This window comes from Lissotriton vulgaris, chromosome 12 (assembly GCF_964263255.1).
Source record: "Lissotriton vulgaris chromosome 12, aLisVul1.2, whole genome shotgun sequence".
NCBI classification, from domain to species: domain Eukaryota; kingdom Metazoa; phylum Chordata; class Amphibia; order Caudata; family Salamandridae; genus Lissotriton; species Lissotriton vulgaris.
The window spans coordinates 301824161-301836752 of NC_141700.1; positions in this window are offsets into that span (position 1 = coordinate 301824161).

Consider the following 12592-nt stretch of genomic DNA (forward strand, 5'->3'; position numbering starts at 1 on the left):
TATATATATATATATATATATATATATATATATATATATATATATATATATATATATATATATATATATATATATATATATATATATATATATATATTACCTACTGGCTATCGCCAGTAGGTATATATAGTTAGGATTATTTGTCTATGGAACTTTTGAAAATTCTATGTCTAATAACTTTGGCGTTTGTGGACGGAATCGGCTGAAATTTTCAGGAAAATGGCACATTTTGTTTCTGAGCAGCCCCCGAAAATTTGGGGGGGTTTCGTCAAAGGGGGGGGCCAAGAAAAAAGGGGGGTCCCAAAACGCGTTTTTCCCATGTTAATTTCCATAGGGCCTTTGGCCTCACTTTTAGCTCGAACGGCTGAATGGATTTGCACGAAACTTGGCAAAATTGTAGGGACTGTTAGCCCGATGTGCCTTTGCTAGGTCTCAATATATGTGCTCCAGTGGATTTTGAGAAATTAACGTTCAAAACAAGATATATATCTGTAACAGCGCTCCGGGCTGCGCTCCGGTCCGCTTACTTTTCGCGAAACGGAACTTTGCGCGCAGAAAGCTGATTGGCTCTCCGGTGTCTGTCAACATTCTAAACAGTCCGGAGCGGCCGCCATCTTATCTCTCGGTAGGATCGAGAGAGAAGAAGAGGTGAAAAACGAAGGGGGAATTTAATGAAAGGGGGCAAGGTATACCTCTCTTGACCCCCTAGGAATGATGTTGGGGTTATTAAAGGGTCCCGTGGGGAAAATAAAAAAAATATATTTTTCACGGTAGAAGCGCTTCCCGGGCCGCGAACTGGGCCGCAAACTGGTAGCGAAACGGGAATTCGCCATTTTGTGTTTCGTTTTAATTAAATTACTAGGTATAAGGGGGTGCGGGAGACGTATCCTGACCCCTTATGTTTTCTGAGGGTGGCTGAGGAGGCTCATATATGTTGATACATGTCTTCCAGCGGCTGTGTGTGAGCTTTTTTTTTTTTTTTGCTGCGTGACGTCTGTTAACGTTCGATTTGATGGAAATCAGGAAGTGTTGACCGCCATTTTGACACTGCGAGTAAATATATTGTTAAAAATAATTGTTATAAATTAATTCGTATTGATAAACATTGTCTGCGCCATCTTGCTTTTTTTCCAATGCCACACTTTTGTCGTGCACGGCAGCCATTTTAGATGCCTTGACCAGACCCACTCTCTGCACGCTGTCGATTCTCAGCACGGCTCCCCACCCTCGCAAGCATCTCCCCCACGCACTGGTCACCCCCGCTCTCTCTCTCATGCATGGGCCATATACTTCTCCCCATCTGCGCTGCTCTTCCCTGAGAATCACACCCTGTGCCCGCCCGACACATCCCTTTCACCCTATTCAATACCGCACCCTCTGACACTCCTCTTCCTCTGTGTCCGATTGTCCAGGCCGGACCCAGGCTATCACCTAGCCCTGCGGATGTAGTTTATGGCCCCAGCTGTAGAGAATCCAGACATACCAACCCTCCCGATTCAGGCATAAGACTACTGATTTCAGTGCTAGTCTCCCGCCTCTCGATTTCTGCAAGCAAAAACCCGGGGGCATATTACCAACAACTAGCGATAATTTTTGTCTCTAACTTGTTTAGAGACAAACATTATCGCCGCACATCGGCGATTTTTATCGCAGATAAACCTTGCTATTAGCAAGGTTTATCGCAAATGCGATAAAAAACGGCCGCAATGCATGAATATCGCTGAAAAGTCAGCGATATTCATGCATTATCGAGCAAATGCTCTTAGCCATGTTATCCACCTCCCATTGGATAACATGGCTAAGAACTGCTCAGGTCAGGTGTTAGCTTTTGGAGATATTCGCGCTTAGCGCGAATATCTCCAAAAGTTGGTAATAGGAGATAGTGATGTTAGGGACTGTTTCCAGTCGGTAACATCTTGGCACGCCCACTTTGCATGTCATTAGTGATAAATATCACTGACATGCAAAGCGGGGCCCAAGATGGTCGCTATCTCCTTTTAGCTGTCACTAACTGGTGTTAGCGACAGCTTGGTAATAGGGAGATAATTTTATCTCCGCTTTCTTGGCTTTTAAAGCCAAAAAAGCGGAGATAAACCCCCTTGATAATATGCCCCACGATTCCTCGGGGGTTTCAGCTGACAGGGCTTGGTATTGTGTTACGTGGTAATTTTTCCAGGAAACGTCAGAGGGTCGATGCAGGGGTTCTAGAAGGGGTGATAAACCATTTAAGCCTCATGAACAAGCGCATGGTCTTTTAATGATCTGTGAAGTACTCGGGGCGGCGGTGTGTGTGTGTCCTCTTTCAGGAGCGGGCGGGGGGGGGGGGGCACTGCCAGCAACTTCCAGGCCAGGCAGTGTTCAACACTTGCATCACCCTTTCTCTGCCTGCTATTGCGCTCCATGCTTCGGAAAGGTAAGAAAAAGAACGTGCATTTGAGTTTGAAATGTCCGATCCTGTAGCAGTACACTTGCAAAGCCCACACATGACAATAACCCGATTCAAGGCCCCATTCACCCGATTTTTTAAAAATATATAGCACTCCAACAAAGTGGGATTATAAAACTTTATTAACTTTTAAATATAACGAATGGAACAAAAACTGTAACAAACATTTAAACATTTTTGACAAAAAAAGCAACAATGGTCAGAAGCTGTCTTTTATGCGAATAGTCCCAAGGCAGCACAACGTGCTGAGTTCTGGACGGCACCCAGGTGATGTCACCTGGGTGCCGCACTGGTTTTTGGGATCCTACAATGCAGCAAAGAAAAACAGCGTGGGGCGTCCCGGGTGGTGCGGAGGAGGCCTCGTCAGTAGCGGTCTGTTGTGCGAATAGTTCCAAGGCAGCAGAACGCGCTGAGATGTTGATGGCACCCAGGTGATGTCCATTAAACTGCTGCACTGGTTTTGGTATCCTACAATGCTGCTCCGAAAATTGGCGTGGGGCGGCCTGGGGGGGGGGGGGGGGTGGGGGAGGCGGCGTGAACGGGCCTCCCCAGGTGGCGGCCATCCAGCTGAGTTGCGCCCGCTCTTGCGGCTACAGCGTCTCGCTCACCATGTTGTTGAGTTGCTCCCACTCTTGCAGTGCAGCGATAGGCGGCTGCCACATGACTCTTAAAATGGCGGACGGCTCTTCGGTTTTGGGCATGGTCCACTAAAATGGCCCTGGGACACCTTGGAACTCGGACGCTTGCCTGCTAGGGCTTGGGCTCCATTCTCGAAAGCGTCCCCTCAGCCGTGAAGATTCTACAAAAGTCTTGGGGGCCCTCGACTCCTGCAGGCTTCCGGTGGGGAGCGGCTGCCATGATTGCTCGCGGAATGACCACGACGGAGCCACGAGATGGTGGTGCTCTCATGCTGACGCCAGCTTCAGTCTGAATCATCCAGAAACAAGGTGGGGCTTTCATCGTTTGGGAAAAAAAAATGTTCTAAACCAATGAAAAGTGTTATTTTTAGGTCATATGACCAAGCCTTCCATCTTTAGGAAACCAAAAGTCAAATGAACCAATGAAAAGTTTTATAAACAAGTCACATGACCTGTTATGAGACATAGGGCTACAAAAAGCGTAGAAAATCCGTTGGCACGAGAGGCGGCGTCACTAGCGGACCGATGTGCGAATAGGCCGAAGGAAGCACAACGCGCCGAGATCCGGATGGCACCGAGTTAGTGTCCAGCAAGTTGCTGCACTGGTGTGGCTATCCTACAATGCTGCGCCGAAAGTCGGCGTGGGGCGCCCCGTTGGCCTGTGAGGTCGCGTCAGTCAGTGGGGGCTGTGCGTCTCCCCCAAGATGGAGGCTCCTCGGCTGCAGTGCGGCGCCCCTTAGCGTTTCACTCGCCGTCCAACTGAGTTGCGTCCGCACTTGCGGCTACAGTAGGCCAAAGGCAGCACAACGCGCCGAGATCCGGATGGCACCGAGGTGGTGTCCAGCAAATTGCCGCACTGGTGTGGCCATCCTACAATGCTGCGCCGAAAGACGGCGTGTCCAGCTGAGTTGCGGTCACTCTTGCGGTACAGTGACTCGAACGCGCAGAGATCCGGATGGCACCGAGGTGGTGTCCAGCAAATTGCCGCACTGGTGTGGCCATCCTACAATGCTGCGCCGAAAGTCGGCGTGGGGTGCCCCGTTGGCTTATGAGGTGATGTCAATAGTGGACCGATGTGTGAATAGGTCGGAACCAACACAAGGCGCCAAGATCCGAATGGCAAGTCCTGGATGTTCAGTGCCATAGTTGAGAGTTCTGAGCAGTGCTTGTAAGACTGTCTGAAGCTTATTTGCACCTGCTGCAGCTTCACTATTGCCCTGGTGTGGCCAAAGGTCGCACATGACATAGGCGGCCGGCTCCCGAGGTCCGACAGAACTTTTTTCCTTTTCCTTTTTGCTTCTTGTCCCACAATCTGTTTCATCTGAAGACATGACCAGGTCCCTGAATGTGTGCAGGGGGACGTTATTGATTGAATCAAAATGGCGGCTTGACACAAAGCTGACTCAAGCGTTGCTGTTGATGCTATACAGACAAAAATAGGTTTTCAGTTTGTACATTCTTCAGGATTTTCTTTTCCATCCAAGGCTGATTGAGAGTTTGTAGAAAAATGGCTTCAGATTTTCCACATACTACTCTTCAACATTCTTCCTAAATGTAACAATGTGAGACTCACTAGGAGAACGGCTGTTTATGTTTCCTTTCAAAATGCTGCCAAAAATATTTTCTGAATGGAAGACACCATCTTGTAGCATAAAGGGCCGAAAGGGGTTCTGGTCTGGCCGATGGTTGGTGGAGACATTTTGACTATATCTTGGACCTGCCCGGCCTCGCCCAAAATGGCGCCGGTATAAATGGGAACTCATTGTTGTGTACTGGTTGAACAACCTTGATATCACGAGATATGAATGCAGTTTTGATGCTCATGGCGGGCGGGGACGAGAATTGATTGAATATTTCGACATCCCTATTGATATTAAGTTCTGATGTGTTATTGATTACTGTACTATTGAAAGTTCGAATTAACGTCACCCATGGTTTTTGCACGCAAATGTATATCTAGATAACTTTTTTGTAAGTGGCCCTGTCGTATTTTAATTACAAAATGTACGTCCACCGATTCCGCAACTGTTATACACCTTAGTTCTTGCAACCTAATGGCTCGTTCGTTACGTTCCTCTATAATGTAAATGTCTCCTCATCATATACGATTTCAGTTTGCTCCGTGGCCGGCCCACGTGGTTATAGGCCCGTATTTGTATACTGACATTTTCACAATAAAGGTTTTTAAAACAAAACATGGTAGTAGTATTTACATTGGTAAAGTTTTTACTTTTAGTCACTGTTTTCGAATCAGTAAAAGGCAAGTGAAATAAAGCAGTCCAATTACATGACGGATAAAAGGTATAATATGTAGGAACGCAGTAAAGATAAATGGTCAAGGGCAGTTGTGTTTTCCACTCCTGCAACATAAAGTGATCGATAAGAATCTGATAATCAGGCGTATCGGCGACTAAGACAGCAGGCCGAGTCTCTTTTACTCAACGGCTCCGTCATGGAACGAAGAAACGCCCTTTTTCTCGAAAAAGGAATATATTTTACTTGCAGGACAGTTGTAAATTTTCGGGGAAAGTACATTAGCCTGGAATATTATAACATATATGTTTTAAAAAAAAAAGTTCGAAATCAATAAAAAGCGTATTTTTTAGGTCATATGACCAAGCTTTTCATTATTAAAATAACAAAAGTAAAATGAACCAATAAAAAGTTTTATTAACAAGTCACATGACCTGTTATGCTTACGTTACGTGCTGCGCGCCGCGCCCCAGATCACTTCCGGGTGCGCTAACGCGGCGTGTCATATAACGCATTACGCGACAACGTAGGTCAAGAATATAGTCAAAATGTCTCCACCAACCAGCGTTCGGAACACAACCCCTTTCAGCAGTCCAAAAAGTTCTGTAAAATGACAACAGAGGGGACAGGCAACAAGAAGCATCAGTCAAAGAGGGGAGGGCAAGTTCTTCTCTACCGGGTCATGTTGGGGCGCTACCGGAACTGATCGAATTGGTAGTCTACAGTGTTTCTGGATGTTTCAGACTAAAGCTGGCGTCAGCAGGAGAGCACTACCATCTCGTAGGTCCGTCGTGGCCATTCCACGAGCAAACATGGCAGCCGCTCCCCACCAGAAGCCTGCGGGAGTCGGGGCCCCCAAGACTTTTGTAAATCTTCACGGCTGAGGGGACGCTTTCGAGAATGGGACCCAAGCCCTATCAGGGAAGCGTCCGAGTTCCAAGGTGTCCCAGGGCCATTTTAGTGGACCACGCCCAAATCTGAAGAGCCGGCCGCCATTTTGAGAGTCCTGTGGCAGTCGCTTATCGTTGCATCGCAAGAGCGGGAGCAACTCAACTACATGGTGAGCGAGACGCTGTAGTTGCAAGAGCGGGCGGTAAACAGCTGAATGGCGGAAGAGGCACAGTGTAGCAAAAGCGGGCGGAATGGCAACTAAAACGGTAAAGGGGCGCCCCACTACAGCGATTCTTCAGGTCAAACGGATTGTGGGACAAGGTCCAGAATAGAAGAGTCATCAAAAGGCAAAAAGTTCCGCCGGACCCCGGGAGCCGGCCGCCTATGTCGGGGGCGATCTCAGGCTACACCGGTGCTATAAGACTTGGGGAGGGGGTCGGAGCCAAGCGTCTTCTCCGAGTCCATGGCCATCACACCGCCCCTCGGGGGCCTCCGTCAAGCGGTTTAGGAAGGTAACATATCACATTGTTTTCAAATGCAGTCAGGTCCACAAACGACACTCACTTACTTTGAGAATAGTGAAGCTGCAGTAGGTGGAAATAAGCTTCATACAGTGTTACAAGCGCTGCTCAGAACTCTGAACTATGGCACCCAACATCCAGAACTTATGCCATTTGAGAATGGCAGTGACATTGAAGCAACTCAGGGACCAAAACCATTAACGTACTTTCACGTATGAAAATCTTACTTGGGGAGGGGGCAGGAGCGAAGCGCCCCCTCCCAGTCCGCGCCACCACACCGTATGTTGAAAATCTGAAGCCATCGTTCTACAAAGTCAACCAACCTTGGATGGAAAAATCTAGAAAAATGTACAAACTGAAAACCAGTTTTGGTCTGCATAGCATCAGTAGCAACGCTTGCTATCAGAGTGCATGAGTTTCATGCTCGATCGATTGAGCTAGCCGGATCGGGCAATAATAAGTATAAAATAGTTATGTAAATAGTTATTTAATAAAATGTTTTACTCTGTTTCTTTGCTGGTGTGTTGTCTATATTTTTAATATTTGCATAGGGTTTGTCGTTATTTTGGGCGGGGTGGGTGACGGAGCCGAGCTGTCTTGCAGCCCTCATGGTGTGGAGCTCAGTTCATCTCACTATTTTCGTATTTCTCATGAAGGGTTGTTCCTAATATTTCTATTTTAGCGAGGTCAAAAAGAGATCCAATTAGTGGCCTACTGATTTTGCTCGATTACTTTTATTTTTTTACACGATTTTTCACTATCTGCAAAGACTAAACAGAGTATTGCGACTTTGTGCTTGTTTGTAAATAGAGAATGAACCAAAGAGAATCAATTGTAAAACAGTAAATGCTTGGATAACAATCAATCAAATGGAGAGACAAGCAGGCACGATGGATTACAACGGGGGTAAAGGCCTGCGTTAACTACTCTTCACTATCTGCAAAGAGAGAGTACTACTAAGAGAAAGGAGGGGAGGGGGGCAGCGTTCAAAGCACATCAGCGTGCATAAACACGAAAACGTTTTTACCTATCACGTACTTGACATTTTACAGCTTTTGATATTTGCTATTAAAAAACCAATGAAATTCACTGAAAAAACCATAGGTTATAGGCCATATATAGTTAGGAATTTGCATTTACAAAACCTTGAAAATTCAATGAAAAAACCATTGGTTATAGAACATATATAGTTAGGAATTTGCATTTACAAAACCTTATTTTACTCGCATAAAACCATTGAAATTCCATATATAGTTAGATGCGCTAACTATATATCGCGCACCCGCAATCCACTGCTGATGATGTCACATATTACATCATTCATGACATGGTCAGTGACATCACTGATGACATCACTGATGACATCTCAAATGACATCACTGATGACAACATTCAGTGACTGTATGTTTCTGTAAAGTTAAAATATGTCTTACATATTGAAGAATGAGTTGATGTTTAAATGTCTGAATGAAGGATTTAGTAGGTGCATGACTGATTGTATGAGGGAGTGATTAAATGTGTCTCACTGAGTGCATGGGTTAGTGATTAAACTGTATTAATTTGTGCATCATTATATCTGTTGTTCTGTAAACTGCTGCATGTGTTGATCAGTAGCTATATGAGTAACTATATGGGTTATTGATTGGTTGCCCAAGTATTTGTATGGGAGACTGAGTATGTGTGTGAGTGGCTGGGAGGTGTGTGACTCTGTGCATAGATGTGTGAACAGCTGATTCACTAGATGTATGGGTTCAAAATTGCATGTGGAAACAGCTGTATGGGTTGTTGACTGTGTGCATGAGTGTATTGGTGAGTGAATGGATATCTCAGTGCTACATGTCAAAGTAAGTACATATGTAAAACACAGTACATGTGAGAGTTGACATATATAAATAACTGTATAAGAGCTAGTGAATGTGTCAGTGGTTGCATGGATCATTGACAACTTGTATCAGTGATTGTATAAGAGAGAAAATATGTGTTAGTATATGTTTGAATAAGTAAAGTTTGTATAACTGTATAGTTGAGGAAATGGAGGTGTGATTGATTGTTTGCATGACTGACTAGTTGTGTGAGTAACTCCATAAATGAGTGACAGTCTGTGAGTGTCTGTTTACACTGATTGTATCTAAGGTTATATTAGAGTCTGAAGAGGTTCATCGTATTATCACATGAATGATATCATCAGTGATGTCATTTGATATGTCATCAGTGATGTCATCAGTGATGTCATTTGAGATGTCATCAGTAATGTCATCAGTGATGTCACTGACCATGTCATGAATGATGTAATATGTGACATCATCAGCAGTGGATTGCGGGTGCGCGATATATAGTTAGCGCATCTAACTATATATGGAATTTCAATGGTTTTATGCGAGTAAAATAAGGTTTTGTAAATGCAAATTCCTAACTATATATGTTCTATAACCAATGGTTTTTTCATTGAATATATATATATATATATATATATATATATATATATATATATATATATATATATATATATATATATATTACCTACTGGCGGTCGCCAGTAGGTATATATAGTTAGGATTTTTTCCCTATGGGATTTCTGAAAATTCTATGTCTAATAACTTTGGCGTTTGTGGACAGAATCGGCTGAAATTTTCAGGAAAATGGCACATTTTGTTTCTGAGCAGCTCCTGGAAATTTGGGGGGGGTTCGTCAAGGGGGGGCCGAGAAAAAAGGGGGGTCCCAAAACGCGTTTTTCCCATGTTAATTTCCATAGGGCGGTTGGACTCACTTTTAGCCCGAACGGCTGAATGGATTTTCACGAAACTTGGCAAAATTGTAGGGACTGTTAGCCCGATGTGCCTTTGCTAGGTCTCAATATATGTGCTTCAGTGGATTTTGAGAAATTAACGTTTAAATCAAGATATATATCTGTAACAGCGCTCCGGGCAGCGATCCGGTTAGCGAACCTTTCGCGTATCGGAACTTTGCGATGCGAAGCTGATTGGCCCTCCGGTGTCTGTCAACATTCTAAACAGTCTGGAGCGGCCGCCATCTTGTCTCTCGGTAGGATCGAGAGACAAGAGGAGGCCAAAACAAAGGGGGAAATTACCATAAGGGGGCATAGTAGATCCTCGTTGACCCCCTAGGTTTTATGTGGAGGTTTTAAAAGGGCCTAGGAGGGTCCAAAAAAAAAAAAAAAAAAATTTTTTTTTTGCGTGGTAAGCGCCAAGTTCGCGAACCGGAAAGCGTTCTGGGCAGCGAACTTTATGGATAAAAGAATGAAAGACTTTTCTAATACTGTATGTTAATTATTTGTTGGTTTTGTTGATTATTTTTTAATTTTTTTATTTTTTAAGCAATTATTTATTATTGTGATTGTGTTTCAAAATTTAATAACATTTCTAACATTTAACTAGTTTATGAATTACATATAAAAATGATTAAAGACTCAAACAATTTTTTAATATTACATACAATTTTATTTTTTGGATTGTTTTTCAAAATTTAATACAACGTCTAGCATTTCACTGTCTGATATGTGTTCTTGTTCAGTGAACATAAGTTCCAACATTTGACCGTCATCATAATGAAGTAAATGATCCACAGATTCTACACATTGAACTAATTCATGGTCCCGTGATTCATCCATGAAATCTGAGTCATCATTGTCCTCAATAACTTTTTCTGTGTTGTTCTCCAGAACAATTTCGAAGGAAACATTTTGCTCACCTTCCATTTTATTGCTGTAATTTGCATAAAAAATAAATATATCAGTAGAGATAGGGCACTGTTGGGTTTAAGTTCAGACAGGCACTTGTGAGTTTATAACAGAGAAGTAATCTATGGGCACTGTATGGTTTCAGGCGTGAAGTAGTACTATTAAAAAGTGCCTGTGAAGAAGCCTAAGTAAATTCATAATTATACCACAGAAACCTAAATCAGTCCATAATTATAATAAAGAAGCCTTTCTCAATGTCTAACTCTTACAGAGGGATAGTATATAACTATCTGAAAAAGTTTACCATATTTACTTATAGTGCACAATATACTTCAGTTTTAAAAATAACAACTTACCTTTAGAAACAAGTTGATGTTATTAGTGATATTCTAAATGATATATACAACAACAAGTAGTAGTCAAAATGGCTGTGTTTCCTTCTCTTCCTTTATATATATTCAGGTATATAACCAATCAAATGTCAGGTAATAAAAGTAGAAAATGAAAGTAACATTTTCATTGGTTGTCAATTCCAACACTTCAGATGTGTTTTGTGAAGTAATTTACCTCACGGTACTTAGAGAGGTCTACAGGCTTCATGGCTAAATGGAATTTCAATCAAATTTGTGAAAATGAAAGGGATTGTTATGTAGTATGAGCTAATCTATATTTGGTGAGAGTGACTCTAGTCGTTTTTCTGTAAATTACTTTCCCACCTTTTTTTTGGACCGCTTTCCGGGAAGCGGCCCGGTTCGCGAACCTTAAGCGTCACGGGAGTCCACCATTTTGTGTTTCGGTCGCATTAAGATACAAGATGGAGGGCAAATAATGTTTAGAATGGGTAGAAGGGGTCACGGTAGACTTATCTTGACCCCCTAGGTTTTCTGAGGGTGGCTGAGGAGGCTTATATGTGCGGAAAAAAAACATTTTTTAAAAAAATTCCGCGAGGTAAGCTTTCGGTTCGCGAACCGGGTAGCGCTCCGGGGAGCGTATTTTGTGGAAAATTAGTGAAAAAAGTTAGAGAAAAATAATAATTGTGAGTGATCAGATGTAGGGTAGCTCTGAGAAGAGCTTTTGGGTTTATGGTACATTTAGGTACTTATAAGTAGGTACCAATGCACAGTCTTAAATTCAGAATGAAAATTCTGTTGCCCTCATCTGAGAAGTGAACTCCATCTCCTCTGTAGATATCTTGCATGTAGTAACGCAAGTTATTGTTGTACAGAGAGCCCATTCCATGGTCTCTCATGAAAGCTGAAACAGATTTGTTTACATGCTTCCTCGCTTTCTCAATTTGTGGACAAAATTGGTTGGACCACCTCCATTTCTGTCTTTGGCATATATTGGAATATACCAAGGCAGTTTGAGGAAAAAGTGCCATTAATTGCTCAAAGGTGTCCTTTAAAAGCATTTCCAGACCTACCCCTGTCAAAGTGCCCAAATCATTACCTCCACAGTGCACAATTAACAGGTCAGGTTTTGGCAAATGCATAAAGGTTTTCACCAATGGTATCAATTGGTGACATTTTAATCCTCTTTGGCCCAACCACTTAATTTCCACATCTTGTAAATTGAGGTTAGGTAAATTTCTGTTTTCAGCATACCTTTGAGCCCAGTGGATGTAACTATGTCCAACAATCCAGACCTTAAACATGGTGGGAGAAGGTTGTTCTGCAGTCAGATGAAGTGTGGTAATGAAAGGGCAGTTGAAACAGTAGGAGTTTGTAAAGAAAAAAAACTGTGGTTTTCAATGCTAATGAATCATTAGCAGTGATTGGTGCATTTCCATTTCTGAAAACAGAAAGTTAGGGTGCATGGATGTGTTCTTTGAAAGATGTAATTTGAATGGTCAAGGAAGAAACATTTAATGAAAGATTGCACTGGATACGCAGGTGCACTGAGAGTTCAGAGTTCAATTGAAACATTGTTGTGTGAATTTGCAAACATGAGAGGTCTTCCAGGAGGTGGTTGCTATGGAAACAAGGCAGACAGGGCAGAGGGGGGAAGGGTTTTGATTTGAAAAAAGTGAGGGAAGAGGTATGATTGGCTAATATGAGAGATATGTGAAATGAATATCTGTATTTCTGTGCTTTCAATAGCTGCAGCCTTTGGAGTGCATCCTTTTTCTTCTGCTGAAGACAATTTG